The sequence below is a fragment of the Lynx canadensis genome, chromosome C1 (assembly GCF_007474595.2).
Source record: "Lynx canadensis isolate LIC74 chromosome C1, mLynCan4.pri.v2, whole genome shotgun sequence".
NCBI classification, from domain to species: domain Eukaryota; kingdom Metazoa; phylum Chordata; class Mammalia; order Carnivora; family Felidae; genus Lynx; species Lynx canadensis.
The window spans coordinates 143,261,358-143,268,078 of NC_044310.1; the positions used below are offsets into that span (position 1 = coordinate 143,261,358).

Consider the following 6,721-nt stretch of genomic DNA (forward strand, 5'->3'; position numbering starts at 1 on the left):
TCCATGTTGTAGCATATCAGAATTTCCTGATTTTTAAGGCTGAATAATATTCATTGTGTGTATATACCACATTTTATTTAACCATTCATCTGTCAATGGACACTTGGGTTGCTTTCTCCTTTTAGTTGTTGTGAATCGTTCTACTATGAAAGTGGGTATACAAGTATCTGATTAAGACTCTTTTCAATTATTTTGGAAGTAGAATTGCTAGATCATATGATAATTCTATTTTTAATTTTTGAGGAACTGCCATGCCATTTTCCACAGCAGCTGAACCATTTTGTATTCCCACTAACAGGGATTCCAATTTCTCCACATCCTTGCCAACACTTGTTATTTTCTGTGTTTTCGATAATAACCATCCTAATAGGTGTGAAGTGGCATCTCACTGTGGTTTTAATTTGCATTTCCCTAATTTGCTGTTTTGAGCATCATTTCATGTGCTTGTTATTCATTTGTATATCTCCTTTAGAGAAATGTCTATGGAAGCCTTTTGGCCATGTTTAAATTGAGTTGTTTATGTTGTCTTGTTTTTTGTCAAGTTGTAGGAGTTCTTTATTCTGGATGTTAACCCTTTATCAGATATATGACTTGCAGATATTTCCCCATTTTTCAGGTTGCCTCTAATTCTGTTGACTATGTCTTTTGATGTACAAAGTTTTTAATTTTGATGTCCAATTTATATGTTTTTCTTTTGTTGCTTTATGCTTTTTGTGTCACATTCAAGATATCACTGCCAAATCTAATGTCACAAAGCTTTTTCCCTATGTCTGCTTCAAGAGTGTTACAGCTTCAGGTCTTATGTTTAGGCTTTCGATCCATTTTGAGTTAATTTTTTGGACATGGTATTGGCATAAAGTAAAAGTTCAACTTCATTCTTTTGCAGTGAGGTTATCCAGTTTTTCCAACATCATTTGTTCAAACATTCATTAATTTTTGAAAATTCTTGGACAGTCTATCATCAAATATTGCTTCTGTCATATACTCCCTAGCCTCTTTTTCTGTTAGAAGTCTTAATATTCGACATACAATATAACTCTTGCTCTTTTCTGATTTTCATTCATTTTTTTTCTCTCTGTGCTTCAATTTAGTATTTTACAGTGGTTTATATTCTAATTCAGGATGATCTTTGCTGTGTCCAATGTAATAAGCCCGTCTCTCTTTTTTTTTTTTAATGTTTGTTTATTTTTGAGAAAGAGAGAGAGAGAGAGAGAGCAAGTGTGGGGAAAGGGCAGAGAGAGAGGGAAACACAGAATCCGAAGCAGATTCCAGGCTTTGAGCTGTCAGCACAAAGTTGGACACGGGGCTGGAACTCACAGACTGCAAGATCATGACCTGAGCTGAAGTCGGAGGCTTAACTGACTGAGCCACCCACACGCCCCAGCCCATCTATTCTAATTGTAGTTACTATATTTTTTTTGAGCTTTTATGCCTCAAGAGAGTGAATTCTATGGGCTGACTGATAGATCCTTGTTAAGTTCCACCAATTAGGGGTACTGGCACAGAAGAGTAAAGGAAAGGAGGAGAGCAGAGGCAGGATATGCATAGCCCTGGTTTCTTCCCTCCATCCCTAGTCCCTGAAGGGTGTCTGTATTCTTGCAGGATTATGTTCTGCCAGCCAGCTGTCTTAAACAAAACTTCATCTGAGTCCAGTAACTGCTCTTCCCTCACCTCTTTAGGCTTGAAGGAGATGATCTGTCTTGCTAATACCAGTTCTTAGATAATGCACCAACTCTAGTGTTTTCCTTATAATCCTACACTTAGCTTTGTCCTTTCATTCAACACTTTTCGAATCACTCACTTTGGGCAAACTATTTTTTTCTATCTGAGACATTGACTATAGTGGAATTGATATGTAGATGAACTTGGTTTATCAACATTTTATTAACTGATTTCAGGAGTTTTTCATAGTTTTAAAGGCCATTTTCACACAAGTATTCTATAAAGTGTCCCATGTTGCCTTTTACCACTGTTTTTCATGCTGTATTATCTTTAAGTATAAAGACTTCCAATCATATCACCAAGAAACCATTTCACCCACTGCTCTGTTTGGCTGCCCGTGTCTTGTCTCTCTCTCCAGCATTGGTGAGGCAGGTACCTTTCCAAAGGGAAGAGAAACCCATTGTTTATTGCCTTTGTGAATAATGAAAATGTGGGAGAGCTGGTTGGCAAAGCTGTTGCCACTGGCATCTTTGACATGAACTACACTGAACCAGTGTGTCGCTCTCTGTTGGTGGTCACACCAATTCTTCCTACGTTAACACCTTCAGTCACCATATACAGATTACCAGTGTCAAACTTGATGAAAGTAGTAAACTTCCAAGTCTCCACATCAGTATGAATAGTGTCATTCGCCTTGATGAGGGTATTAGGGTAGTGGATTGTGCAAGCATCAGCGGTCATCGGATGAGGGATTCCTTTGGTTTCCACAAGGATCTTTCTCACTTTGCACAACCTGTACTTGGTTTCCTCAGATGGAATACCATGAATAGTAAAGTGACTCTTGGTGTCACGGGTTAGACACCAAGATGTCTAAATGCCACTGCTTTTGACATCCATAAAACCAGGAGGTAGGTTATATCAGTTTGGACCTTGCTGCCTATCTTAATGAAACACTACAGGCTTATCTTCTTTACTTCATCTTCTGTTAGGGCACACATAAGCCTGCTCCTTAGGAAAATAATGAAAGGGAGACATTATCTCAGCCTATGGAGATTTGTATGTATTTGGATGAGGAACAGACACACCAGTTAATCTAGCATCCGATGCTTTAGAGCTGCTCTATGCTTCATATGTTTCTTGGGACCATGAGCCATGGCTGTTCCAGGAACAAAAAGCTTCTTTTATGGCTTCAGAGCTATGATTCATATGGTATTTCTTGTGATATTAGAAATGAGTTATTACTCATTTTCCTACAATTTTTGTGGCTATTTTTACTTGTCTATTTTCTGTTTGACTTTTAGAATCTGCTTATCAAGTTAAAAATATAATACTGGTGTTTTTATTGGACAAATATAAAATGTATAGATTAGGAATAGGTGAAATCTTTATGAGTCCACTTACTCATGAATGTAGTACTCTTTCAATTTGTTCCAGTCCTCATTTGTATTTCTCACCGGTTTTTTAGAGTTTTCTTTGGAGAGGTTTTTTACAGTTCCTATTATCCTAGATATTTTACACAGTTGTTATTGCAAATGTTGTCTCTTTCCATTATAACCTGTAGCAGGTTTTGATTTACACATAGGAAGCCTACTGGTTCTTGATATGACTATTTTAATTTTGAACCCACCCATTTTATTGAGTTATCTTCATGTTTGTAGTGGTTATAATTTTTCCAAGTTTTCCTTTAACCAGACTCTGGTAAGAGAAAAATAGAAGAAGCACTCAGATGCTGTGTTCAACAGAAACTTTAAGCAAGAGGTGACACTTTAACTGAGTCCCCAGATTCAAAAGGGATTTTGATAGTTGCAAATAAAGGTGAAAGATATATGGGAAGAAATTCTAGATTAAGGAATGAACATAAGGTAAAGATTAAAAGAGACAAAGTACATGGTTGACTTGAGGACTTACATGTCATTCCGTATCCTGCGGCAGAGGGCTATGAAGTGGAGAGTTCTGATACATGAATATTACTAGAAGCAATGAACTCATATAGCATCTGCAAGAGTTGGTGACTAACTGGTGGGGAGAGGAAAACAGAGGAAAAGGTGAAGGATTCTGGCTGGGGCAGTGGATGGAACAAGGAAGGATTTGTGAGAAAGGGATGAATTCAGTTTTGATGAAGTTGCATTTGAGAAGCCTTTGGAGCATATACATACTAATTTACAAAATATGACTATGTGTTAGATCCAGTCATTCATTTATTCAACAAATATTGATTAAATGCTCTCTTCAAATCAGACACTTTCTTCCTGGCAGGAGTAGCGATTGGGACATGCCTCACACCCTATTTTAGCAATCAAAATAGGATGGTATAAAAATATTTGTTATTTATATATTTTATATCTAAAAAGAAAGCAACATAACTGTTATGGGCTGAATTATGTCTCTTCAAAATTCATGTTGAAGTCCCAACTCCCAGCACCTCAGAATGTGAGCGTATTTGGAGATTAAATCTTTAAAGAGGCGCTTAACTTAAAACAAGGCTTAAAGTAGGGCCCTAATCCAGTGGCACTGGGGGTCTTTACAAGATGAGGAAGAGACACCAGGAATACCCACACACATAGGAACAAATATATAAAAAGTAGCAAGAGAGTGGCCATCTGGAAGCCAGAGAGAAAGGCCTTCAAAGTATCTAACCCTGCCGGCACCATAATTTTGGACTTCCATCCTCTGGATGGGGGAAAAGTAAATTTCCTTTTTTTTTCTTTCTTTTTTTTTTTTTTTTAATGACAGCCAGTATGTGGTATTTTGTAATGGCAGCCCAACAACAAATACAGTGACTGATAATTAAAACATGCATTTATGGGGTGCCTGGGTGGCTCAGTTGGTTGAGTGTATGACTCTTGATTTCAGCTCAGTTTGTAATCTCATGGTTTGTCAGATCGGGCCTGGTGTCAGGCTCCTGTGCTGACAGTAAGGAGCCTACTTAGGATTCTCTCTCTCTCTCTCTCTCTCTCTCTTCCCCTTCCTTGCTTGCATACACGTGTTCTCTCTCTCTGTCTCTCTGCCCCTTCCTTGCTTGCATACATGTGCTCTCTCTCTTTCTCAAAATAAATAATCTTTTAAAAAAAAACCCTTGAAAACAAATATAAAAAAAAAATCTCATGTGTTTATAGGCACACAGAAAATAAATTAATGATAAAGATCAAGAACTAGACAAAAAGATGCATAAAAATTCTTTTTTCCAACGTTATTAAGGAGTAATTGACAAATGTAATTGTATATATTGAAAGTGTACAATATCATTATATAGATGCACACACACACATAGAATGATTTCTAAGATCAAGATAACTAACACATCCATCACCTCACACATGTAACTTGCATGTGGGTGTGGTGAGAAGGTTTGAGTTACTCTCAGCAACTATCAAGTATACATTACTGTATTATTAACTAGAGCAATTTATTTGTCTGAAACATTTTTCAGAAGGTAACTATTTAAATATATTAAATTAGACTGTACTCTCTCAGCAAAAGACATAATTTATTAAAAGAACTTTAAAATGTTTAAATCACTTCTTTTTTGCCATTTTCTTTGGTCAAATGAACTTTGCATTAATCTTGACAGTCTCAGAATGATTCAAATCCAGGGATAAAATATGGAAATTAAAATGTTTCTTATTCTGTGATATGGAGTAATTAGATGATTTGCTTCAGTATGTTGACCTTTCATTTATAAGCTATTTTTTGAAGCATATTCTTAATGTATTCTACAGAAGCAATGTTCTCAGAAGGGTAAATAACAAAGTGAATAAGTTACTTTTTTTTTTTCTTTTTAGTAAATGCCAGTTCTTCAGCCTTTAACAAATTATTGCTGGAAAATAAGCTCATACTTCACTGTTCTGGAACATATAGTTTGTGATATCAGTATGAAAACACTAGCTGTGAAAGACAGTTGGATCAATAAGGATGAAGTAGCCGAGAGAGTAGCTTCTGTGGACCACTTCAGTTCAAGGTGCTTTATTCACAATCACTGCCTCTCTTCTAGAGTGTGTACAAATTGTCCAACAGAGTTCATCCTTAAATGTTTCCACAGACCGACATTTAAATAATGTTTTTTTTTCCCCATTGGAAAATTACTCAGATTATGTTTTAAAAGCATCTGATTTTCCCTTGAAAGCCTTGAAAAATAAGATGATGGTACAGTGGCAGAGGTGAGGCAGGTCTCTGTGACCCTTGACCTCTGATTTGGGTAATTCAATAATTAGGAAGACAATTCATACTGACATAAACAATAGAAAGAACCTGCTGGTACATGTGCTGAAAAATCCAGAGTGTTGGCAGATTACAAGCACACGTTAATTAGTCTTCTACTCTATCTTTCAGGGATTCTTTCCTTAGCTTGTTGGCTATAGTCCATCAAGGGCTCAAAAGTGTTGTAGCAAGTCCTGACCTCACTAAATGAATTGTGGCCAGACAGGACACACCCCTAGAGCCTGGAGTGGGTATAATTCCTAATAGTAGCTCAAAGAAAGGAGATGCTGAAAGGATCCCTCTATCCTTAGATGTGATTATGCATGGAGATCTTTTTTATTTAAAAGAAAAAAAAGATCTAGGTTCTTTTGAAAGACCTCACTAGTTCATAAATTTTATTTTAATAATGGCCAAATAATTTTGCTTTTAAAATAATATACACTTACACATGTCCAGTACACTTGGCTCATAATACCCAAGCAAGTCTATGATCTAGATAGTATTTTTATTTCTAATACCACTGTGCTTATTTTTAAAAGGGTAGAAGACCATTTAAGCCTAGGTTTTCTAACAAGAACCCACTGGTTGATTTAATGTAGAGATCAGGCAATTATAAATCAATATTTAAAGAGGCTCCTTTAGGGAAATACATTTTATTAGGTGCTAATCTGGCTGATTAGGTAGCAATCAGACCTCTTTGTATTCTAAATAAAGCAGTTAATATGACAACATTGTTTCATTTACTCTGATTAGGACTCCTAATTAGGTCTTGAAGGATATTTAAGATAAATGATGACAGGTCCAGGAAGAAGTTGGGAATCTGATTTAGAGCTGATATTGTCTTACCTAACTGTAGTTAATG

At 36.3% G+C, this 6,721-nt stretch overlaps 1 pseudogene; it reads right to left on the reverse strand.

Moving 5' to 3' along the window:
- Window positions 1–2,033: 2,033 nt before the first annotated feature.
- On the reverse strand, window positions 2,034–2,816 carry LOC115521158 (annotated as a pseudogene).
- Window positions 2,817–6,721: the final 3,905 nt, after the last annotated feature.